Source organism: Sturnus vulgaris, chromosome Z, assembly GCF_052056855.1.
Source record: "Sturnus vulgaris isolate bStuVul1 chromosome Z, bStuVul1.hap1, whole genome shotgun sequence".
NCBI lineage: Eukaryota > Metazoa > Chordata > Aves > Passeriformes > Sturnidae > Sturnus > Sturnus vulgaris.
The window spans coordinates 55,801,409-55,828,320 of record NC_142283.1 but is presented as its reverse complement, the minus strand read 5'-3'; the positions used below and the strand labels follow the sequence as shown (position 1 = coordinate 55,828,320).

The 26,912-nt window shown below is 39.7% G+C and overlaps 1 long non-coding RNA gene across 1 annotated transcript in view; it reads left to right on the top strand.

Annotated features, from left to right (window-relative positions):
- Positions 1-26,409, top strand: part of LOC148219854 (uncharacterized) — a 37,726-nt gene extending 11,317 nt beyond the window's left edge. The window contains exon 3 of the long non-coding RNA XR_015799208.1: positions 26,351-26,409. This is a non-coding gene — a long non-coding RNA (uncharacterized LOC148219854). The remainder of the gene's footprint in view (positions 1-26,350) is intronic.
- The last annotated feature ends 503 nt before the right edge of the window (positions 26,410-26,912 follow it).

Here is a 26,912-nt window from a genome sequence, read left to right as displayed (position 1 = left end):
GCCTTAATAATCCTTTAAAACTGCACTTGCACTTGCAAAACAGCGAGTAATGCTTTGTAAAGCAGGTGACCTGTGTGTTGTTCTGCCCGGTTGTTGCCAATGCATTTTTCATATAAGAAAGGAGCAATTTCATTGAGCCGTGTTAGAGACAAAGAGTGAGATTCCTCAGGCTGATAAAGAGTGAAATGAGGAGTAAAGTGTCTAAATACAAATGTCTTACTCAGCAGCCCTATACTTCTGTTGGTGGATAGAATGCTATTAGTCTTGGATTCCCTTCATTACTCAGTCTGCAGCTTTAGCTACTCTGACATCTTTTTTATATTTCTTCTGCAGCAAAATGTTTTCCAGTTTTTACACCTTTTTTATCCTTCCCTGTGGATAAGCTGTCCTCTATCAAAGATTCAGCTATTCAGGTACATTTTATTTTGTGAAGTATTTTACTGCTTCTTCTTTCAGGCCACAGCTGAAGCTGAGATGATTTATTGCAATCAGTAATAGTCTGAATTGCCAGGGTTTGAAAGAATGGGAAAGCACATGGGGAAGAGGAAAAGTAGCAAATCCTACCCATGGCCAGCTTACCTTGTCTTAGCCTATTTCTTTAGGTTCTGGACAGTTAATATGCATTATATGTAATCCCTTATTAGATTTTTAGGTCTTCCCTAAAAATTGACATTTTATAGAAAAGAGAAGATCAAACAACCAGCAATTTAGAATAAATTCAAATTAAAGAGTGGTTCTGTCCAGAAAAAGGGACTGTAAAACTAGCACTTTTGAATTCCACAGACTCTTACTCACATTAAATTGTATAAACTTTTTACTGATGAAAATAAGCTTTTATTGTTTTTAACACCTTTGTCAGAAAAGTGATGCTGAGCAAACTGTGTTGTATTGTCTTGAACTTCTTCAGCAAAATAATGTATTTGTTAATATCTGCATAATTATTTGGAGCAATGAAACTTCACTGGTTCTACTGCAAGGGTATTTGATTCCAAGGTGTCACTGCTTTGCCAGCTGGTAACTTTCCTGGGTCTACAGCCCACCCAAAAGCTGATGGGTGAGCCTCAGCTAGTAATGGTCTAACAGTCTAAATGCTGAAGCCCGGGAGGAAAGTGCAGATTAGTGAAAACTGAGCCTGCAAACTACGAGTGTTTGGAGTAGAAATCAGTAAGAAACGACAGTACCTTGACATTCAGAAAATCCTTGAATGAGCAAAGTTATGGTTAGTGCCTAATACAAACATGGTTTGTTCTTTGCTACAGCAATCTCCGGCCTACTTGCAGGTTTCAACACTGCGGATTTTAACATGAGCAGTCATATAATTGCCAATAGAGCTATTTTCAGCAGTCCTGTAGGCAATTCAGACCTTCTGAAAGCCTTTCTGATCAAAGATGAAAACTTGCTTAGAAATATCCTTCGAGAAGGGAGCAGTAAAACAGGAAATATCCAACACAACAGTCAATTTCAGAGTCTCCAGAGGTGTCCTGAAAAAGAGGAACTACCCACTCTGGATGAGGTCAGACATACTGGAGTATGCAATGCTTCCTGCTGCTTCTTTGCTTGCTGTCTGCTACGTGGAAATAAACTGCAACTTTTTCAAACTTTTCACCTGGCATTAGTACTCCAAGTTCCATGTGTCCCTGGCAGAACAGGGTTGCCAGTGGCTCTTGTCCTCCCAGATTGGTGCAGAGGGTTTGGGAGCCCAAAACCTGCTAGCTGAAGCAGGGTAGGATGGTGATAATGTCCGGACAGTGGGTCACAGCGTCACTACACTCAATGCTTGTCAGGTGCCTGGGTATCACCTCCTGTATATTTCCTCCCTTATTCAAGAGCTGAGCTGCTCCTCCTCACTGTCATCCAGGTGGTCCTGGTAATAACAGGGACTTCTATTCAGCCCTTCCCCCTTTTTCTGAGGTGGGGAGTGAAGGTGTCAGCTGCCTTCACAGGTCTCTGTACCGCAACAGATTGGCTGGACGCTGCAGCTAGTAAAAACGTGATCCATTTCACACTGGCTTTTATGAAATACAAAGACATTATTCCCACCTTAAATGGGACTGAGATGATGAATTCATGATCTCTTTCAACAGATCTTCTTTTCTTTCATATCTTATCTTCCAGAATAACAAATCTTTGTTCCTAATTTACTCCAGTGCATCAGTAAAAATGGAAGAAACAAGAAACAAGAGTCATGCTTTGCTATAGTCTTCAGCCACATCCAGGCTTTGTGTTTCTTCACCTTTCATTTTCCATAGGCGGAAAGGAGAACCACATTCCTACCCTCCTGTAAACTAACTTGGCTATAAAGTAGTGAAGTAGATGTCAGCCAGTGACATCTGGTTTCGTCTCTGAATTGAAAGCTGGCCTCTGCAGCATGGTAATACTTTTCACAAGAGGCCAGAGGGGTGGGAAAATAAGAAACTTCTACAGGTTTGTCTTCTTTATTAAAACAAATGGATCACCAAATGAGTAGACAGTTCACAATTCATCAGGGAAAAATCAATACAGAGGAGGTTTTTCACTATAGTTTATTGGACAGAAAGCCTTATATGCTTAAATACCACAAGGACATGGGAAGCCAGGTACACCTCCAAATATTTCAAATAAAAGCAGCATTTTCTAAACACTGGCAGTGATTTTCTTTGTAAATAGGTTTAACCTTGGACCTTCTGTCATCTTGTATTTTTACACAGGAAATTAATTTTCTACATCCTCTGTGTGCATAGAGAAGACAGAAAGTCGAAAAACTCCATGGGATTTCCAAAAAAGCCTCCATATAAATTTTAAAATTAAACAGATGTTATATGATAACCATTAAATCTAAGCTATGGGTTCCGAGGTTATAAACTATACATAATGTTCTGAAGCAAGAGATGAAATAGATTTTTTTCATTTACTGAAGGTTTTCCAGATCAAAAAGATCAGGATTTAGATGAATCCATGTAGGCCTTGTGTTCCAACAAGAGTTTATAAACATCCAAAATAAGTAAATGCTCTCACAATAGCTAGTAAACACCCATGGGTAGAGATGTTCTGTGACTTTCCAGCTCTGCTGGGAATGCAGAGACATACTGCCAAGAGCTTGTCAGTTGAGATAACCATCCTTACTGGGCACTGGAGAGCATCCAAGGTGAGCTAAAGGGTCAGTAAAGGCTGTCTGCTTGCCTGATCACTTGCTGCATCCTTGACCCATGTCTGTAATTCCAGAAGAAACCCCCACATCTTATATTTTCTAGTTCAAAATTACTATTTTACATTACCACATTACTGGAAAAAGAATTGGAGATGGGATGAGAAATATCCTCCTGCAGAAGTCCTTCAATCTGCAAAGAAAAGAGGGGACAATAGCCAGGTCACACCAGTCTTCCCCTGCAACTGGAAAACTAGGCAGAGGTTACTAATGTCAGCCTAAGCATCACATAAATAGCAGAAGCCTTCACAGGACCACCTGACATTTTATGCCAGGCTCATATTTCTATTCACTGCAGATGAATCTCATATTGTTTCCACTGTCCTTCGAGAGGAATCCACTCTCCTTCATGGATCAAAAGCTCAGAGGATGTAAAAATGCATACATTCCATTCTGTTGGTGTTAGATTTTACCTCCAAATCATATATTTTGTCATTTCAGTGCTGTAGACTTTCTGTGGCCCAAAGAAGGGTGACTATCTTTTATCTTCCCAAATATGTCCCTGTTCAACCTCATTTTCCTCTTGATTTCCTCCATCTGGTTTTCATATGACCCTGAGCAGCTGTGCAAGGTGTGTATATATAGTCTTTTGCTTGTTTCATCTTTACTGAGATGCCTTTCTGCTGAATATCTGCTTAACATGATTTTTATTTGGATCTATTTCAGTTTTAATCTTACTTCTGGCCTTCAAGACAGGGCTGCTCTGTCAACCTATTGTTTTTAGCAGCTTCTGAATTTAAAGCAATTCAGTCAATGAAAAATTTAAAAAACCTTAACTCCATATGGTGCACAGTATTGAATAATTAATCCCATTAATTTTCCTCCCAAATGCCATTAATTTAAAGATTGTAGGGATGTCTGGGAAAGTAGGAGGACTATCTCTTTTGCATATTTCTTTCCTATTGGAAACATCAGGAAGTACATTGTGGTGTTTCTGCTTTCCCCGGAAAGGAAAAAAATACCAGGAACATTTAAGGGCTATGAAAACATACCACATTGCCCAAAAGCTCAGATTAAAAACTGCAGGATTCCACCACAACCTCTGAGGCTGCTCTCTGAATGCTCTAAAAGCCTAAAAGTGCTTCTCTTTCTGGAGGGGCTGCAGAAGCACTAATGGAAGAGCCAAAGTTGGCCTCCAGTTCAGGTTCATGGCTCACATGAATTATGGCATGGACTCTGTTCATACTTCCTAACTCCACCTCATGCCTTCCCTATCCTGTTTTCTTGATCTTTACCAAATCAGCACACAATAATTAAATCTGCATGATAATTTCTTATGACTGTTGTACTTTTTTTCCTTGAAAACCAATGTTTTCTAGGGATTCTTTTGTGTAATTCTAAGGAAAAGGGAAGTCCATAATCTTGTTTAGAAATATCCTATATACAGTGTGTTTTCTGGCATTTTATACCAAAGCTATTAATTTAATGCCGTTTTCCTCACCCTCCCACAGAGTTCTACTTTTTGGGATAAATGCCAGCACTTGGCACATACTGCATAGTTGATTGTGACTTGCTAGACTGACTTCTGCATTGGACAAGTACAGATGGATATAGGGGCTATTTTTAGGCAAGTCTTTCACAGAAAGAATTCATGGTTTAAGGATCAAGTTGGCTCTACATAGGTGCTGAGACATGGGGAATATATTGCTGTAGTGTCATTAGGTGGTGTTTTTTTGGTTTGTTTTTGGGTTATTTTTGCTTTGTTTGGTTTTGGTTTTGGTTTTTGTTTTGTTTTTCTTTGAAAGACCATTGAAATGCTTGAATGAGATGGAGGCAGAACAGAAGCTCAAGCTTGCATAGTTAGTGGGATGGAAAAATTGAAACAACATAGACAGAGAATGAAAAAATACCATGGTAAGAATTCTCTGCTTTTGGTTAGACATCTAGAGGTATCTTTTATGATGGTTTTGAGTTCATACATATACTTTGATGTGCACCGTGCATACTTTTATCTGATTAGTATTTCAAAAAAGAGATAAATTAGATCATTCTAGACACATCTGATTTTTTAAAGAGCTTCGGGAGAATTTATCTTCATTCAAAAGGATATAAGTTTAACTTTTCCTCTACTTTTTAAAAAAAATCACCTGATACCAATTAGAATTCCTTTACTGCTAGGCTGATTTATGGTACTGTAATACAGCACTGAAAATATGAAAGCAGAGAAGCAGTATTTCAAAATGCAGCATAAAATCAACAATAAAAATGTATATTTATAACCCAAAAAGTATGATTTCATCCTGGAGCATTACCAAGCTAATAGTAATATTAAGCATGATTTTAGTTGTACCATATTGTACTTATTAAACACTTCAGGGGACTTGTGAATAAATCAAATCACAGGATCATTTTTGGATATTTGAACATATTTTTAGATATTATAAAAATATGGAAAACTATCACAACTGGTTATCATTTGTTCATGTTTTCCAAAAAAGGTTTTAATCATAGACCTCATTGTTACATCTTTCAAGATACTCTGCTGATGCCTGCAGGCTGGAAGAGTAACTCCATTTAATAAATGCAGATTTAATATATTTTGGAGATAAAATTAAAGCAGAAAAAGTATGTGCAATAATATGAATTATACTCACAATCCCAGGTAATCTTGTTTGGTGTAGGGAGGATGTTTCAGAGGAAGGAAGAAAAATGGTTCAGTAATAAAGATGGGCTGTAACCAAAACCCTGGAGCCAAGCTCATGAGATACAATATGGAAAGCACGGATTCAAACTCATACTTTGCAGATCTATTGCAGGCTCAACTCTAGGCTTGAGGGATCAGCTTTTTCGTATGGAAGTGAACGAGTGAAGTAACAGAGCTTCCTATTATTCACTGCAACTCCTACTACCTGTAATACTACAAAGTTCAGAGGACCCAGGTAAAAATAGCATTTTACTGCGCTAGGTGCTGTACAAACAGTTAAAAAAAGGGTCCTGCTTTGAGAATGGCTCAGGATAGACAAGTAAGACGAATTGCTGGAATAGAAGCAGATATAAGTAAGTAAGAACACATTCTGTTACAAAGAAGCCAGTAGAAATTGAAGTCTGCAGATGACTGGAGTTTAGACATACCTTCAAAAACATTTTCTGGTCAACCCAGCTGTGTCTGCAATGAGCAATTGATTCAACAAATGAACAGGTGATTCCTATAGAAACTAGACCCTGTAAGTAATCTGGTGTTGCTTGAGCTCCACAGGGGCTATCTTTTTTATACTAGTTTACAATTATCAATACACATCACTTAAGAGCTTTGTCCCATGCCTTCTGCTTTCTTATTTGTGTGACAGCATGGTCCATTGGAAATGTACAGATGTAGCAGACAAAGTCCACCAAAGGGAGTTTTCAATGTTGACCTATTATGGGATGAGGCTATTACTCTGTAACAGTAATTTTGAAAGCTGTAGTTGTTCCTTCATAGTTTTCCTCATGTCTGATCTTGGCTTAAAAACAAAAGAAAATGTTCCTTTGATTTTGTTTTCCGTATATTAAACAAAACCACTGCCTTCAACCAGCTTTCTTTCCACCTTCAAAATAGTTTGTGCTACTATTTTTCAGAGTTTATGCTGAAACAGATTCCTTCATGGTGTGAACACCATGAAATGACAACTTTCAGGGTATAGTGAATTGTTGTGGTTCAGTTAAAAACCCTCGAAAATAAAGATTGTAATAGAATTACTGGTGCAGTCTTTATGATAGCAGCAGGAGCAAAGCTCTGTCGTAACTTTTTCTGGAAATAGGGCCACAATGATTTGTTCAGCAATCTGTTGTGATCTAATCATAAAGGTAAAAATGTTCCTGTCAAGTTTAACCCCAGATCCTCTTTAAGCCAGTGCATATTTTCAATACATACTATCAATAGACAAGCAGTATTTAGAAAACAATTTTTTGTTTTACAGTACCCTTGGTGGGGGGGAAGGCATCCTAATGACATTCTTTAGAAGCAGAAAGACAAGTAAAATACAAACAACTGTTGCAGTGTGATTTGAAGAAGGAAATAAAGCCATTACTGCCCTGACTGCAAGGGCCTGCACTGTCCTGCCAGTGTCCACTGAGCTGCTCCTCCTGGCTAAAAGAGCTGATGGGTTTGGTGGCCCTCCAGGACATTTTCACTGCAGATGCAGACACATTTGTGTATTGTGTTCTATGTGAGCTTGCTTTCCTCAGCTACATGCCATGAATAACCAGTGGTCTGGGAAACTGCAGACTGAAAGCAGCTAACCTAAGCTGTATGTTTCCTGCCCAGGGCTCTGTGGTGCAGAAACATGTCAGATAGCTCCGGGTCTCAAAGCAGTCAATGAAGTAAAAGGGACACACCGTAAAGTGTGAAAATAACAACTTAAAATCAGATTCTCTATCTACTTCTTCACAATCAGAACTGCACAGTGCAGACACACCCTGGCAGACCAAGTTAAGACAATGGGAACCAAAGAGAGACTGATAAGGCCCCTCAGAGAAAGGTAAGCTTAAAAACAAAGTAAATTTGTAATCCAAACCTGAAAAAATGTATGTGGGACAGTGTTTTCTTGACAAGAAGGTCTGTAAACCTTGTTGTGTCTCCCTTGCAAGCATGGGAAAATGAGAGGAGAGGCCTCAAGGTATCTAAACCCCCAAAGACCATGAAGACCACAGACTATAAATACACAGGAAATGACATGTTGGAACATTATGAAGAGACTGCATTTATAAAATGAAGGTAAAAAATTATCTGACTTTCAAAATAGTCACCCTTCTTAATGCCACTGCATCTCTGTTTCTTTTGCCTCTATCTATTACCTGTGTTTTCAATTCCAAGCTGCATTTTGACGGCAGATATTCATGTACTACAGAGGACCTCTTCTCCAAAGGAGTGAAAGATTACAGTCTTTTAACCTGGGGCTGGCCAGGACTGCTACTGTGAATGTGTGATTTGGGTGGCAGAGGTGTCCATTTTTCATCTGCTGTTCATCCATGACCTAAGAGACTCGTCTTTGCTCATTAACTGAGTCCAGCACATCTCTGCTGCCTTCCTCTACTGGCAGGAGCAGTGTGTGAAGATAATGAGGGCAAAATTGCCATGTCTTGTTTATTTCTTGAACCTTTATGACTCATGATAACGCAGGCTTATGAAAGGAATTATGTGCACTATCTCACCATAAAAAAAGTTCTGAGATATATATACATATATATACACTTTTACAATGGACTTGAGCAAAAACAAATGTTGAAGCATGCTGGCCAATAAAAATGGAAACACTGTTTTTTAAAAAAGAATATAGTAGGGTATTTTGATACAGTCCACAACATATCGTGTGAGGAGGCTAAACTCTTCTGGAAAGTTCTAGCTGAGCAGTTAGCTGGACCAAAACAAAACGGGTAGAAACTTAAGCCATATATTCCTGCAGCCGCTGCAGGATTGTACAAGGATCATCTTAACTAGTTACTTAAAAAGTGTGAGAGTGACTTTCAGACTAATGACAGAAACAACCTTTCATTGAATATTACTTTGCTTCTCTCATTTTTCCCTCCAATAAATCAATTGAAAGTAAAGCCCTGAGATTCACCCATGAGGGGAGGGACAGTGCATTTTTCCCAGAAATCTCTTCTGTAGAGTATGTTACTGGCAAGTAAATAAGCAAAAAACCTTGAAGAGGTGCATCTGTGCTGAGGAATGTGTGCTTGCCATAGCTTCTGATTTTGTTTAGTGCTAATTTGGAGACAGATGTCACTTTCATGGAAGCGTCTAAGGAATGGTGAACTTTCTGTGTGCGCATGTGTGTACTTATCTTTTTGTTTGATAGCATAAATAGAATATGTGAAGTCTGAATCTTAGCAAATATAAGCTACATTTGGACAAAGAGAATTCTTCATCTGCTCATTTGAAAAACTCTTGTTATTTTCCAGCCGAAGTGACTAGATCTTAAAGGTATTCACCTCAATGTCTTCCTTGGAATAAAGGGCTTAAAACTGAATAGGTGTGGCCTCACCAGTGCCAAGTACAGCAGGACAATCCCTGCCCTGCTCCTGCTGGCCACACTATTGCTGGAGCAGGCCAGGATGCCATTGGCCTTCTTGGCCACCTGGGCACTGCTGGCTCATGTTCAGCTGCTGTCACCAGCACCCCCAGGTCCTTTTCCTGAGGGCAGCTTTGCAGCCACTCTGCCCCAGCCTGTGGCACTGCCTGGGGTTGTTGTGACCCAAGGGCAGGACCCAGCACTGGCCTTGTTGAACCTCACACCACTGGCCTTGGGCCATGATCCAGCCTGCCCAGATTGCCTGAGCAAATTTCAAGAACCAGAGAGATACAACAGGAGAGGATTTTCTGGGGTTCCTACAGTGGGCTGAAGCTGGCCACACTGCTACCTGTCCAGAGCACAGCACTGTCTAGCCCAAGCAAGTAAATGCAAGTCACCATCCAGTGCTCTTCTCTCTAAGGGATTTATTGTCATCTGGCAGTGGACATTCTCCTCAAAGTCTCAGACCTTGGAGACATGATTAAACTAGAGTCTCAGCTTCCCTATAAAACAGAATATTTCTAGTTCTTGTGGGTGTTGAGAGGACGTTTGATAAGGAAAAACCCAATTTTGTCATTTTAACAAAATAAATATACTTTTTGTAATAGCTTAGAACTTTTGGGGCCCCAAAAGTTCTCTGTATGTCTGCATTGACAGTACTGTGAACTGCAAGCTATACATTCTCTGACCTGCTTTTACATCACACCTGAGAAGAGATGTAATTTTTGGTTTGAGGGGAAAAAAAATGAAAGAGTTTGTATTCTCAAAAGTCTTCTTGTACAGTCCCTTTTTGGAAGTACTCAACTTTCCATGAAGGCCTGTCATTGCACAGGACATCCCCAGCATTTTTATGCCTCCTGTTGTTTGCCCTAGCTACTACTACCTCTCTTTAGACATTTTATGGTACAGACTGAAATGTAATGGGGTTTATACCACAAACAGCATGAAGTGTCTGCTCTGTTTATGCTAGAAGGCTCCTGTTAACCTTTAATCCTCCTAAGTCTTTCTCAAAACATTGTGAAACAATCTATTTTTGCATTCTCCCCTGTTGCTTGATGCTGGTTAATATCATAAACAAATTTCACACAATTTGAGAAGCAATTAGAGCCTCTTGGGTCAGGGACAGCACTAAGGACACTGTCTCCACTTGTCCATCCTTTCCCAATAGCCAAAAGGGGTGATTCTAAATGGGGTGAATGACTTCTGGGGTGAAGCAGGCGCACATCTAATTTCAGGGAGAGCCACAGGTTTCCCAAATGCCATATGGGGTGAAGTCCCTCTCCAGCCTGGGAGTACTTCAGGAGGTGAAGGGATACAAACCCTCTGAGTGTCCCTCCCCTGCCGACCCTGACCCCATTAGGGGCTGACAGCTGTGAAAGACATAAGAAGCAATTAAAGCACACTGTATTAGTCACAAAGGCTGATGGGCCCTGCTCTCCAAAAAGTGCAGGTCTGCAAAAGAGATAAAACTAGGCACCTCGAGTGGTGTAACACCCGGCTCGGAGGCTTTGTGCAAGTCTATCCTCCTGGATCTACTTGAGGTTATTTATTTACTTTAAGTTCGTTTGAAAACTGGAAGCTTCAGGCTACTTACCCAATTAACCTTAGCACCTGTTTAGCTGGAAGTGCTTAGAGAGCAGTGTGAACAAGCTGTGGAAAGCTTTTTCACCTCTCTTTTTAGGTGGAGGAAACAGACAAAATATATTTCTGGAGCAAATATTATTCCAGCCCACTCTCAGGTCTGTGGTGCTGGGGTTTGTTCCTGATAATGATTTAAGTGGAAGCTCCTGCTAGCATCCGCCACTGCTATAGCAGAGACAATCATGATATCTAAATCAATAGATTGTAGTGAATGGCTGTTGTTTTAACTTTTGCCTGCTTCTGTTTTATTGCCTGATGGATTTTGGCTCTCAGTTTTCCTCTTCAGAGGCCTACAATCCGCACCAAATGTTTCACATTACTCAGTGTGAAAAACCTCCTATTCTTTCAGATTTTTTACAAGTTCATACATCCGTGGAAACCTGATATTTCATATTTCATTCTGCTTTGTGAATGTCATTGTGAGGGATGCTGGTTCACATGCAACAGGCCTCTTCTGTCTTTGATCAGCTTGACCGCAACTAATTGTAAATGGAGAACAAATGAAAGAAATATTTATAAATTTCATGGGAATTCAGGCAGGGCCTAAGCCTTTCCTAATGCCTCCATTCACAGTAAATGTTTATTGAATACTTTTAGTCTACTGTGTAGTTCAGTATTTATATAGTTATAAGTATAGTTAGGTTTTAGCTTGTTCTGAGTAGATCCAGTGAAAGAACTCTCTCACATCTTTAATTCTGTCTTCCTTCCTTCCGTTTTTGTCTTACTTTTCTTTTCCTTCCTAAAGCGCTCCTTTCCTTTGTCTTTACCTTATAAAACAGGCTGCTGGCCAAAGAGAGGAACACCACAGTTGTTGGGTTCCAGAGCCTACAGCTGTAAGAAGGGTAAGAAAGGGAAAAAAATGACCGTAAAATTTAAAACAAATTTTGAGTCACAAAGCTGAGTTGGGAAAAATCAAGTGAAAATGTTAAAGATTTGTCCAAAATAAAGTCATAAATGCCCTGAGCCAAGTGAAACAGCTGCTAGGTCATGCAGGCTAAATCTGAAAAGGCAACACAACAAAAAGACAAATATTGTGAAGCTAATAAGAAGCTGCCAGCATTCTTCTTTTTGCTTCTCATCTCTCACTCTTGTGCTCTTATAAATTTTCCCAGCTATAGCACAGTTTGCTTTTGCAAAGGAAAAAATCGCATAAAAAAAATCTTTCAGGTGCCCAATCCTACACGTATTTGGCTGTATCGCGGACATTGCAGAGTAGAATCAGCTCCTTTGGCCAGGGACTGGGAAATGCCCAGCTCGCAGAGCCTCATGTGTCATTTGTCACAGATGCCATAGATGCTGCTGGATCCACTTGCATGTGCTGCTGGCTGGCAGGCACAGTGGTGGCAGACACGGAGAGGGACAGGTGCTGGTCTGAGCTGGCGCGGCTTCGCTCAGGCAAATGGAGCCATGGAGTGAAACATGAGCTGTGCCGAGAGAGCAAAGCCACTTGTTTCAGCCTCTTTTGAGGGTCCGTGTCTTCTACTTGTCCATCAACACCTTTTTTAACTGCTTCATCCGTATGGAAAATAAGGAAGGAACAGAAAGCCCTAAGAAGACAGGGCAAGGAAGTGGGTGTGCAAGTGTGAAGCTTGACACCAGTGTAAGGCAAGCAGGAAGGCTGACTTTTATGTGGAGTGTAGGAAAGCAAGGATGTAATTTGTCCCTTTTAAACATGACTAGAAAAAAAGAAAAACTGCTCAGACCAGCTGTGAGGCTAGGAATTCATTACGATAATTTCACTTCTCTCCTGGAGCACATTCCTTCCGTTCTCCCACGTTTTTTAATATTTTTTTGTGTTTATATTTCTCATCTTTAAGCTCACCAAGGCCAAGAAAATGCCTCTTTTTCCTTTAGAGAGTACCTAACATTTGTGGGGAGATGGTGAAGAGGCTTGGAGCTTTGGAGCTTGTACAAACGTAAAAACCTGAATCTAAAATTATCAGAGGCGATGGATTTCTGAGAAAAAGTTCCTTTAATATTCCTTTGCAGTACCCCCATATTTGAGAAGAAAAACAGGGTGAGAAGTTGGAAGGAGATGAAACCCAGATAATGTGATGCTGAATTTTCATTGAATTTAGTCTCCTAGCCCTTTTTTTCCTCTTTGTGAAGGCAGTAACATCTTAAAAGCAGCTTTATGCTGTGATATGTAATCCAGTATGCTAGGTTTGTCTAATTCCTGAGCTCCTAGTGATGAATACACACTTCTGTCAGCTAAACACCACAAGAAGTTGTAAAAGTAAAACACTTGATAATCGGTGTTAAATTAAATCACAGGGCAGAGATGGAAGATGATTATGGTCTGGGCTTTAACTTCCTGCAAAGAGCTTGTCTAGTCTTTCACAAACAGAGTATATAAAACACTTACTTAACACGTAACTCGAGCTATGAAAATTGTGTTACAGTTAAGTGTTCTTATAGCCACGGGCTTTTTATCACAATTAGGAGAGCAGAGAAGAAAAGTGGGAGAGGAAAATGGGGACGGTTTAGGGAGGACCCTGCCCTCAGGTTAGCGAGTGCATGAATGGCACTGCAATGCAGAGGTGTGCAGGAGTGCCACCGACACAGGGCTGGCAGAGCCACCCCAGGCAGTCCCTGCTGGGACACCGCCTCCAGGCCACTCCTGCCTGCTGCACCACGCACCCTGCTCTGCTCTGCTCTCGCAGCTCCAACAGCTCTACTGCTCACCTGATGGGAGATGATACACAAATACACGTGAGGAGAAGGAAAATAATGTCTTTCATAAGACAGACACTTCTGTCTTCCTCGCATTGTTGTCATGACTTTTTCTAAACTATTTAGGCATCTTAGAAAAGCAGACATGAATAAGTAACTATGTTGTAAATTTCACTAGACAGCACATTCCCTGGCCAGCCTCCTAGCTATCACAACTAGGAAAAACATTCCCAGTACTGCTGCAAAGGTAGGGAAGAGGAATAGACTCAAAGGAAAATTAACTAAATGCTTGAAAATTACCCATATAGCTCATGCTAGTCTGAAAAAAAATGCATTTTACCTGTGTTTAAAATAAACTAGAAGTATGTGCATGCATGATCAGCTCATATCTTGTCAGGAAAAAAGTGGAGTCCACTTACAGAGAGACAGCTTTTTAAACCATCCTCATTTGATTGTTTGAGAATGTTACTCCACATCCTTCAGGAATGCATAATTTTTCCTGAACACTATTCTTCCTATTCCAAAGTCCTTGGACTTAAAACCTCTAGGATAGCTGGTGCAGGGAAGAAACCCCAAAATAATTTCTGACATTTCTGCACAGCAAAGCTCAGACAACTTGAAAGTTGTCTAATGGGCAATCACACAGGCAGGCAGCACATGAAAGGGACGGTCCTCAGGTGGGCATAGTGGAAAATTTTTGTTTCGAATTGATCATACTGAGGGAAGTTTGTGTTCTGGGGCACTTGGGAGACAACTAATTTCTTTCTTCTCATGTGTATTTTAAATATATTTACACTTATCTAATCTGTTGCAAAACTGGATAGAGGTAGTGTAGTGCAACCCCTGTAACTTCTCAAAGGTATGTGATGACTTAATTAGGAATAAAAAATATTTGTTATTTAACAGTGGATAGTCGTTATTCAACAGTGGATAAAACAGTAATCTTCCTCCCCTTGTAGCCCAGAGGTTACATTCTACATATTCTTTATCCTTCTCCAGGTTAAATGCTGATTTTCCCAACCAAACGTTATCAGTCTTTTGATGCAGTGAAAATATTTCCTCCTATTAAACACTGTAGGGCGAACCCTACCTTTTTCAGCAGCACATTATCTGTAAGTGATGGAAATAGCCAAAATCTAGTTAACTGACGATTGACAGACTGGCATGAACAAGACCTGCACCCTGATTTCCTACCAGACAGGAAGCTTACTGGCTTCTCTCAGCCTGCTTGACCACAAGTTTCTATAACAAACACAATAGCTGGCACACACTTGATATTGAGCAAGTGCCGTTTTATGTCGATACTCTTGTTCAATTTCCATACGTTGGCAGAAACAGATGGAACCGGATTTTCTTGCAATTGCTATGAGTCTAGGATAACAACTCCTAAATCTGCCTTGGAGTGAAAAGATACAATGCAATTATGCAAACATAGGGTAATGGCCTGGAGACTAAAATACAGAAATACAACTTAACATAAAGAAAAACTAAAACTGGTTCAGGATTTCTTGGTTAGGCTGCAGCGTATGAAGGAATCTCATGAAACTTGAAAATCTGTACAGAATATGAAATTAGTTAGGGGTAGAGTTGTGGTGCCCTAGTGTTTCACTAAGACTTTTAAATGAAAACTATTAGTTAAGCAAAGTCTGTGGCGCTTAAAGGTTAAAAATCCTTATTTTGTTTTCCAAGAAAGCTCTTTTATGCAAACTGCAACATCTGCTCCCACCTCTTTTGTTCTAACCCCATTATATTCTTTTTAGATCACAACATTGAAAACATCCAGAGTAGAAAATATGGTTTGAGGTGGATTTTTTTTTTTTTAGTTCTCAGCTCTCTGGCTCAGACTTTCAAAAGAGAATTATGTAGACTTAAGCCTAAAAGCCTTATTTATTGGAATGGGAATTTAAACAGAAAATAAAGGATTTTGTATCCAATTGATCAGCCAAAATGTTACTAAACTAAAGCTTAAGAGACTAGAAAACCCAGCAAGGGAACCTGGTATGATTATCAGTTTTAGCTACAAAAGGGTTAGCATAGAAACTGGAAAAGTATATTATCTTCAGGCTACATGAAAACAGATAAGGAACACATGTTGAGCCTGATCCAGCAAATGTTTTCGTACCTGCTTAAGAACCACAAACAGGTCACTTGAATGCATGAAGGACTCGAAGAGATGTGCTTTCAGCTCTAGCAGGAGCAGTGCAGGAATGTCCTGCTTTCCCTCCCACTGCTGTTCATTGCTCTCCCTGCACAGGGAGCTGGCAGCCCCATTCACTTGTGCGAGCAGGCAGTGTCCCTGCTCCTGCACCGAGGCAGCACGCAGTGAGCCAGCTTCACCCACCACTGCAGTGCTTTCAGAACAGTCGCTTAAGCACTAGTCATAAGGAATAGGGCAGGACTTGGGAATGACTAAGCATAGCCTGGATTCACACCAGCTCCAATTCTTAAGAAGAAAAAAATTATTTTCATGACAGAAGAATTATTATTTCTTCAAATAAGCTGCTGTTTGGAAGGCTTATTAGCTATATATTTTTTTTTTTAAATAGACTACATAGAAAAAAATGTAAATAACAAATAGCATGTACAGGACTTTTTACCCACACTTTTTGTTTTTTCCCAGTTGCCACAGTCATTTCTTAAATTGGATTCTTTCTTTAAATAATGATTCAGACATAAAGTATGATAGCTTACTCTTTAAATATATTTATGTAAAATTGTAACTGGGTTTTTGCCATTCTTTATGATTTGAAGACGTGAAACCCAAATATATTTCTTGCATGTAGAGGAATCATATATCCAGTAAATAAAATTTTATAGTGATTTATTAGACAGAAAAGAGGGAGAAAGATAGAAATAAGGATTTAGCACAATCATTTGCAGCAACACTTCTGTAGCGATCAAAGCCACAAAATTCAGAACCAGAATTAAGGCAGAAAGTCATTAGATAGGGTTTTGTTTCAGTCTGCTTTAGCAGTAGTGGCCAGGAGAATGATTTGAGTCTGGATGGCTCTATATGCAGTATTATGCTTCTGCTATGTTTGAGGCTATTATTACAACGGATCTTGGCTTTTAGCACTTCACTAAGCATAATACTTGTAATAACTAATAAATATATAACATAATAAATAATAACTTTACTGTAATTTCTGCCACAATATGACAAAGAGTTATGTTTGAAATGGAATGATGTTTTTCTGCAATGAAAAAGTCCATCTTTCTTAAAGAAGCAGTAAAAAACTCAGAATCGCCAGATTTTACCAGCTGTCTGGATTTGACAGATATGTATTGGTTCTGTTCTTCCCAGGACTCCAGGTGGGCTTGATTATATGTTTGCTGCCAGGTAACTGTATATTTACCTCCCAGTCTCTCTCTAATCACAACCCTGGATTTATCAATTTTCAAAAAATATTTATTAACTTGTACTTACTGTCTAGTTGACAGACATAATGTCGACTATATGATATGTGTTCTTGAAAAAATAAAATCCAATGCAGAAACCCAATAATTAGAGGCACTGAGATGTAGTGAAATTTATAGTTTACATTGAAAAAGCTTTTAGGGTAAAAACAAGAGACAAATAGCACTGTAACCAAAACTATCCCAATGATTTCAGGTGAAGAAAATAATTTAGCCTTATTCCTGTAAATAAATAAAAAGGTCGGATTTGACAAAGCCAAAGCTTCTGTCCAGTCTTGTCTAGTGTTAAAATCCGTAATTCAAAATTTGATTTTATCCCCTTTTAAAATTTTGCTGTGCTTCAGTTTTCTGAGAATAAAATGTGTTCCATACTGTCTGCCTCACGAGAAGCAGCTCCTGCTCTTTTTGAAACTCTTCTGTCCAGGAGTCTTCATATTAATTGAGAACACTACATGCACTATGGCATTCTTTAAGGAAGATCAGGGAAGGCAAGGATTGCTTAATGAGAAGAATAAATATTATTATTGCTCAATCTGAGCAGGAGATTGATGCCTGGTATCACATTCTCACTTAAGGTGAAGAGAGGCACGTTTTGCCTTGATCCCCAACTGCGGGAAGGAACTAAGGTCTAAACACACCTGAAAGTGAGATTAGAACACAAACAAGGTTAAATGTTGGGTTCCAACAGACAATTAAAGCTTATTTTTTTCATAAAAGAGGAAAAAGAAGGAAAGAGAAGTAGAAGAGTAGCAAAATGCCATGAATAACTACTAGAAACAGGAAAGGGGATAACACCATGGGTCCAGCGCTGGCCTACAGATGAGTAAAATCCGCATCGGGTGGATGGGTCTGTCCCTGGTGAAGTCCCTCCGAGAGCTCCCAGCAGAGCCAGGGCAGCAGAACCAGCAGAGTGGGACACAAAAAGACTCTCAGGAGCAGCCAGGACAGCACACAGCTTCACAGACAGCAAAGACTCCTACAACTTTTTAGTTTCGCAGCCCCTATGGCAGCTGGTGCGCCTGCTTTTAGAGTGTCTTCAGAGTGGCACTGTCACATCCACCTCGCAGCAGCAGCACCTCGGTGGAGAGCTTCAGCTTTGCTCACTTACACTTCATAGTCTCTCGTATCTATGTGAGGTTTGCCTGATGTATCAAAAATTTGATTGCCTGATTGGCTAATGTATCAAAAATTGGCTGCTTGCTCATCTGATGTATCAGATACAATATTCTTCCAAGGACCTGCAAATAGGGTACTTAATTTTCTAAAATAAAGCTCTTTCTAAAGTTTTTAGGAGAGGCAGTGAAAAACTTTACCTTGCAATCCTCTTCCAAGAGGAAATGGAGAAACATTCCTTACTTTTTACCCTATCACTACAGTAGTCAAGATCAAGCAGAGGAGAATTCTACTAGATTAGTACAATCAGTCAGCTGTGTTAGAACAAGCACCACCAAAAAATCATGGAGGGGGTTAGCTATTTGTGACTCTTCACTGAGAGGCAGAGAAGAAACCATTTGGCATCCAGACAACCTCCCAGAGGGGTTTCATGCCTATCGGTGCCTCGTGTTTGGGATGTCACAAAGAGGCTTCCAAAACTCGTAAAAGCTGAGGACTATCATCTGCTCCTACTCTTTCATGTAGGATTGAATGATGCCGTGACAAAGACATCATGAAATACCAAAAGCGACTTCATGTCACTTGGAAAGACCTTGAAAGAACCGGGAGCACATTTAAAATTCTCTTCTGTCCTCCTGGAAGGGACTGGAACTGAAGCAGAGTGAGATGAGTGGATAGGGAGGAGGACTGGCGGAGACTGGTGCCATGCTCAGGTATTCAGGTTCTATGACCAGGGATATGCCTTTGGGAATACTGACAGCAGATGGCGTGCACCTTGACAAGGTGGCGGGGCTTGTTAACAGGGCTTTAAACTAGATTCAGCATGGAGAGGAGATGCTCTGCTGGGTGTTACTTTCACTGAAGGAACTTTGAGTAACAGCACTGTAGGGAACAGCAGAGAAATACCTGTAAATCATCCCAAAGGAATTAGAGGGCTCTTCCCAGAAGATGAAAAGGTGGATAGCCCAGCTGTAGTGCCCCTACACCAATTCGTGCAGCACAGGTAACAAACCAGAGGAGTTGGAAACGGTGCAATTAGAAAACTATGACCTAATTGCTATCACAGAAACATGGGACATGAGTTACATGACTGGAGCACAGCAGCTGAGGGCCACAAGCTTTTCAGAAGAGATAGGCTGGGAAGGAGGGGTGTTGTGCTCAGTGTTAAAGATGGGTCAGATTGTGAAGAGCTGCCTTCAGAATCACACTGCAAAGCTGAATAGCCACAGGTGTATGGAATCTAATTGGACGCACTCCTGGATCCTGGCACAACTGGCTGATCTTGCCAAGTCACTCTCCATTCTTGCCAAACCACTCTCCATTGTATTTGAAAAGTCATGGTAGATAGGTGAAGTCACTGATGACTGCAAAAAGAGAAGCATCACTTCCAGTTTTAAAAAAAGAGAGAAAGAAAGATGTGGGGAACTACAGACCAGTGAGCCTCAGCTGTGTGCCTGGGAAAGGTTGGAATAGATCCCTCTCAGAGGTGTGCTGAGGCATGTAAAAAACAAAATGCACATCAGACAGTAGTGTGTGCTCACAGCCCAGAAATAAAACTTCCCAAATGTGTCAAAAGAAGATGAAGGGAGGTTATTCTACCCCTCAGCTCTGTCTTTGTGAGACCCCACCTGCAGGGCTGCACCCAGCTCTGGGGCCCCAGCACAAGAAAGACAGGGACCTGTTGGAGCAGTTCAAGGGAGGTCACGAAGACAAGCAAAGAGCTCCAGAACTTCTCCTACGAAGACAGGCTGAGGGACTCAGATGTTGTTCAGCTTGGAGAACAGAAAGCTTTGGGGGGACAATGTTGCACCTTTCAGTACCTAAAGAGGGCTTGTAAAAACGAGGGACTGGGACTTTTTCATATGGGCAGATAGTGACAGGATGTGGGGCAGTGGTTTTAAACAGAAAGATTTCAGATGTTTAGATTACATGTCAGGAAGAAATTCTTTACTCAGAAGATGGTGAAGCGCTAGAACAGGTTGCCCTGTTGAGAGGTTGTCAATACCCCATCCCTGAAAAGGCCAGGTTGGATGGGGCCTTAAGCCACCTGGTCTAGGGGGTGGCCCATGGCAGTGGGTTTGAAACTGAATGATCTTTAGGGTCCCTTTGAACCTTAACCATTCCATCATTCTATTAATCTGAGATTCTAAAAAAAAAAAATCTTTCCCTCTAGGAATAAATTACATGTATTCCCACTAAGAGAGTTGCACATCAGTGTGAAAAAAGATGAACCAGGATTTTATGAATGTATGGCTAGTGCTAGGATTCTTAAATTGATACTATTTCTAAGTAATTTTGCTTTAAGAAATGCTGCAAACCTGAATGGTTCCGTTTTAACTACTTAAGTTTAAAACTAATGTTTAAAACCTTCATATTTAATTGACAGCTTTTGGCTTTTCCAGTAATTATTTTATATATATTTTATAAAACATTCCAGAATCTTTAATTCTTAGATTGAAGTTCAATAAAAGATAATAACATGATTGTAAATAATAGAAGGTGGACTCATCAGCATTCTGTACAGTTTTATATTTTTACATGAAAATAAAAAAGAAGGGTAAAAATAATGAAATGTAAGAACTCAAAACAATTTCAAGGGAATGGAGACTATCAGCTTGCATTTAAAATTCTTGTTGATGTTTCAGTTTTATAATGGGCAACAAAAGCTGTATTTGAATGCACATGGTCTGCCTCAAAAGTGTCTATTTCCAATGTCACCTTGTATTTATCCCCATTTTGCTCCAAATTCACTAAGTGCCTGCTTAAAAATGCACCTCTGAATTCGTGAGCCAGGCTATCACCTGCTCTTGTGGATGAAGGTGGAGCAGTGAATAGAAACTGGTTTCTAAAACTGGAGGTGAAATCTAGAGATGCTGCCAAATATTCTGTCTCAATATTTAAGAAACTACACAGACAAGGTTGCTTTTGCAGGCAGTGATAGCTTAAAGCTCTGGGCTGGTTTCTGTAGCATGTGAATCTGTCTAAAAGCCATCAGAGTTTTACCAACCTCTTTGAAAATATGCTTTGGCAGCCCTTCTGATGATACACAATGGATAAGTTGGTGGCTAAGTGAAAGATAGTAAATTTAGGAAAAAGTGCCTATTATTGCAACAGTCTGTTGCAAAACAGTAAATTTAGAGCTTTTATATCAAGGAATAAGTCACTGGTATATTTTTAGCCCTCGGCCTTAATTTTATCCTTCCTTCTTTTTAGCAGTTTTTAGAATGAGAGAGGGGACAGAGATGACTTTCCAGCCTTCCAAATTCTCTCTCACTCTTGACTTCTGGACTCTGAAGACCTGACATCCTGGCTGCACGAGTTTTCCAATTAGATGGCCTCATACAGTACCAACCTTACCCACCCTGGCACATCTTGCCCTGAAACAATAGCCACAGCAAGCTCCTGCTAGAGCACACACAATTGGCATGAGACCACTACAAAAGGCTTCCTCCTTGCTACTGCCACCCTTATTCATGCCCTCTGTTCTTGCTTTTGCTGTTTGATCCCATAGGGTCCCTTAGGACTGCTACCAAACAGAACACCCCAGTTCATGTGAACCAGCAGGTTAAGTTCACCAGTAACATGCCCAAAATATGGAAGCATCAGGCATGTGCTGAATTTTAACCCCTTTATGATAAGTTCATAGGGGTTTCAATTACTGATGCACAGGGTGATGGCAGTATTTAAGGAGTATTTTCAAACAATTGCAATATACAGCTGCTTGGATCTGGGGCTTTAAGCTTGGTTACCAGACTCTCAGCTTTCCCCACTCCTATGTGACAATTTGGCCAGACCTGTGAACAGCCCATGGCAGCTCAGTTTTTTCCCTGAACAAGAGAAGGAAAAAAATTGGTACCACTTACGGGTGTCCCATCCCTGGAAGTGTTCAAGGCCAGGCTGGATGGAGCTCTGAGCAAGCTGGTCCTGTGAAAGGTGCCCTTGTCCACATCATGGTGGTTGTAACTGGATGGTCTCTAAGGCACACCTTCCAGCCCTGGCTATTCTATGATTCTATGATTCTATGGTTCTGTAGTTTTATGATTCTATGATTCCATGAAAACCCTGACTACCAGTGCTCTTACTAATGCAGCTCCATCTACATTAACAATCCCCTTGCTCAGACACTCTGAGTTATATACATATATATATCTATATTAACACTATAGATAAAGAAGTTTGTGGCATGTATTCCTTTTACAGCACTTCAACTAGGATTTAAAAATGTATTACCTGTGCTTAGAAAGTGTACTCAAATTGTGAAGTGGCAATTAGTTATCTTATGTTACTCCCATAGCAGGTAATATTCAGATTTTCAAGCAGATGTTTATGCATGTAGATAGCCCAGAGACAAAGCCCAGATACTGCTTTTATTTGGAAGTGTTTATACTGCAGGTATGAAAAAGTTCCTTTTGAAAGCAGCTCTGCCAGTGCTAATGTGAAAGTCAGTAGGCTGTCAAAAGCTGTAGTCATGAGTGACTGTGACAAGTTAGAACCTGCTTTACTCAGAGGACAAACTAACTCTTTCTTTCTTTCTTTCTTTCTTTCTTTCTTTCTTTCTTTCTTTCTTTCTTTCTTTCTTTCTTTCTTTCTTTCTCTCTCTCTCTCTTTCTTTCTTTCTTTCTTTCTTTCTTTCTTTCTTTCTCTCTCTTTCTTTCTTTCTTTCTTTCTTTCTTTCTTTCTTTCTTTCTTTCTTTCTTTCTTTCTTTCTTTCTTTCTTTCTTTCTTTCTTTCTTTCTTTCTCTTTCTTTCTTTCTTTCTTTCTTTCTTTCTTTCTTTCTTTCTTTCTTTCTTTCTCTCTTTTCTTTTCTTTCTTTCTTTTCTTTTCTTTCTTTTCTTTTCTTTCTTTCTTTCTTTCTTTCTTTCTTTCTTTCTTTCTTTCTTTCTTTCTTTCTTTCTTTCTTTCTTTCTTTCTTTCTTTCTTTCTTTCTTTTCTTTCTTTCTTTTTTTCTTTTCTTTTCTTTTCTTTTCTTTTCTTTTCTTTTCTTTTCTTTTCTTTTCTTTTCTTTTCTTTTCTTTTCTTTTCTTTTCTTTTCTTTTCTTTTCTTTTCTTTTCTTTTCTTTTCTTTTCTTTTCTTTTCTTTTCTTTTCTTTTCTTTTCTTTTCTTTTCTTTTCTTTTCTTTTCTTTCTTTTCTTTCTTTTCTTCTTTCTTTCTCTCTGTGTCCTCCCACACCATTTGTATGCATTTTCTTATACATCTGTGATCTTGAACTTCTAGCTGGAAGTACCCCACTTCCTTGGGGAGCTTGTTCCTGTATATGACTACACTCTCAGTGAAGATTTTTTAATATGTATCTGATATGTGGACTTCCCCTGGTGCAACTTTAAGGCATTTCTTCATGTCCTGTCACCAGACACTAGAACAAATACTTCCATCTCCCCTCCATGAGGATGTTTTAGACGGCAATGAAGTCTCCCCTCAGTCTCCTCTTTTCTAAGCTTTGTTGTTTTTGAAGATTCTTCTTCTCTCTGAACTTACATGGCCTGGCAGACTGGTGCAGATAAAGCTTTCCAGTTGCTGAAGCAAAGATCACACAGGAGAGTGATGTGGTTGCATTCAAATAATTGATTTTTTAGGCCAAATAACCCACCAGTGCTTCACATGAATCAGTTGTGATCAGCTTTTGACAGAGAACATGAGTAAGGCTCAACACCTTGCTCTTGAACCTGTTATTAGGAGTTTACCCACTCCATTCTGCCCTCCCTGTTTTCTCCAGAATGTCCTAATTTCAGAATAATTACTCTGCTCAGAAAGAGGAGTCACTATTCCAGACTAATATACAAGGAATGCACATTGGGTAAATATTCTGAAATAACCCAACTAGGCTGGGCTCTGTTAGAGTGAAATAAACATTCTACAATAGGCCTGGTTGGATTCTCTCACAGGCAAGCTTACAGAAATGTGTTTCTCACTTGAAAGAATTTTCCCAACATAATATTTAATGATGACATGCTTTTGCATGCAAGTATGGTCCTGTTACTGAATGGGCTGAATATTTTTGGTGGACTTGTTTTGTATTACAATGATGAAGCATAAAAGAAATAAATCTGTATTTTACGTGCTCATACCTTCCTTCCATTTCTGCCCCTGACATTTACTATAGTCTTACAAATTCCGGATTAAGCTTTCATCAAGTACTGCCAATGATCTGAACCATGAGATGTCACAGATTATGGTTTCAAAAAACAGAATCAAGTAAATACATTCGGGGGCCTCCTGGTGCTCCTAGCTAGACTATTCTTTATCCTAATGCATTGATAAATGCCAGATAAATAAATCCCCTTCTCTCACACAGGAATAATAATGGAGTCATTTATAATAGCCTTGTATGTTAGCAATAGACAGGAACAAGGAAGATGGTTTTCTGCAGAATGACTTGACCTGAAAGTATTATCCTTCAGTCAAACAGGTTAACCAGAAGATCCCAAGCCTTTACTTAAACTGGCAGAGAAAAAGGTATGCTTAATCCATGTTGCACTTTTCACATTGATTCCACTGACTAGACATGCCTCCTAAATGCTCTCTAACACCGTAGCCCATGACATACCACACTTAACAAGGCTCTAACAGCATTTCCACTGTAACAGAACTAAAACACATGGCTTGTAACATAACTTTGAAACTTACAGCGCTTGTGAGTTTGGACATGGTGCAAGGGTAAGCAACATGTGGTAACCACTCATCATGACCAAATGAGCAGAAAAGCCTCATCTTGACATGGCTTATTATGTCTCAAAGCTGTAAATGTAATTGTTGGGTGAAAATAAATTCACTGTTATTACTAGGTACATTTTTTAAACATACGTTTATAACCTGCACTTCTCGCAGGTTTTCTCTCAGGGTAACTGACATGAGGTCAGATAATTTGGCAATGTATTAACATCCAACAATAATTCTATAGATGGTAACATAGAATAACAAAAGGTGGGGCCGAAAATGTGTAACTAATGCATCAGGTATTCAAGTGGAATCAGGTTTGCAACATGTTACAAAACAATTTGATCAGTGAGAAATGTAGCACATTTTGTTTTGACCATTTATATTGATTTAGAAATCTGTAATCCTAATTTTAGTGATTTCTTGCTTACTTCTTCCTCTAGTTCATAACATTCTCAGTATTATAGTGCACGTGATGTTTTGCTCTCAGAAATGATAAGTGAGCTGGGACCTGATCTTTCTCCTGCTAACTTCATTGGAAAGAAGAAAATGCCAAAACATTTCCTAATCCTAGGAACATCAGGAGTGTAAGAGTCCAAGTACCTGCTTCCCACTGCCTGTAAAACTTCCGTGGTGGAAATTAACATTGCTGTCCAAAAGGGTAACATGTAGAGGTATTTAGCACTCATAAAATCATCCACTTTCATACCCACTTTAATAAGTGGCTGTGATTTACATATGAAATATATCTGTAATAAATTTCCACATAGGGTTTTTTCCCCTCCAGAAGCATGCAAAACTTTTTAGTTCCACACTGTGTGCTCCTATTCTGATCCTCCACCTGGCTGTGGTCCTTTTTATGTGGGAACATTAAACTAATTTTACTTGGAATGTACAATGGTTTCTCAAGATGATGCACCTGATACTAAAAAGCAGTTCACAAGACTTCTTAGGAAGACAGATTGCTCCCCAGAGACTCCTTCTGCTTTGTATTACAGCTCATAGCCTTGCTTTTAGCTCCAGCTCATCTTTGACAGCCTTCTGCTTCACATTTGGCATCCTTGTGACATCTACAAAATGACTTGGGGGTCAAGAAGTCAACTGGCTTCCTCATATGCTTCTGCCATTACTAGTGACTGCTCAGGGCGTGCGGGAGGGGAGCTGAGGGCTGCGGTCTGTGTGTGTGTGAAAGACGGGGAAGGAGCGACGGGGCAGACTGAGATGTGAGGATGACACGGGGAAAGATTGGTTTAAAGTTTTCTTTCTACCCAAGTTTGTGATGATTTCCACCCAGACACAGCCCTCCTTTGTTCGGGAGCGGCTGAAGGTTGCTGCAGGTTTCTTGTTTGACCATACGATGCCCGTAATTCGATGATTTTTGCCACACTTGAAACATTTGTTTCTTGGCACCAGCAGATTGAAGGCTTTTTCAGATACATAATATTCTTGTGAGTCAGTGCAAGGCCAGTTCCTGGAGAGCAGCTACAGAAGTGCATTAAGGTATTTTATTTGCTAGCCACCAAGAACCTTTATGTACAGGAGCTGGAAATAGGATGTCTGAAATATGAGTCTGGAGAAAGCTTGGCATGAAACATTTCACTTAATGAAAAGGATTTAAAGAAATATGAAGGCATTATATTTGCTATTAAAATATATGGTAAAATACTGTTTTGCAGTGTCCTGCATGTAAGCTGTAACTCCAACTGAATCCTGAATGTTTAGGAGCCAAACTGAATCTAAATCTCCAGTTTATGCTGTGGTGAGTATCTCAGATTAAAGTAAATCCACATTATCCTGCTTGTCGTAGCTGGGATGTTTTGGGTTATGAATGCAGCCATACAAACAGGGTTTGAAAGAGATTTAAAACAAGTTGATGAATAGAACACTCAAAAAGCCATGCTATCAGATACAATCTGATTAGAAATGTATACATTGCTGACATGCAGAAAACAGCTTCTACTGTCTGGCATAGCAGAAACAAGTGCTGAGGTTCTTTCAGATGCATCAAAACAAATGTCATATAAAGTTAATAGTAATTTAAGTTAGTGTGGGCTCCTGACAAATTCACGTCATAAATGTATGTCCTAACACTTCAAGTTATTTTTATCTCTGTTAGTAGAAGTACTGCTGCTTAGCCTGTGCCCTCAATGGGTGGTTGCTGTGAGCATTAGGAAACACAAGCATTCGACCATAATTTAGTATGCATTAATGTTCTGCTGCAGAGCTTAAAAATAAAGC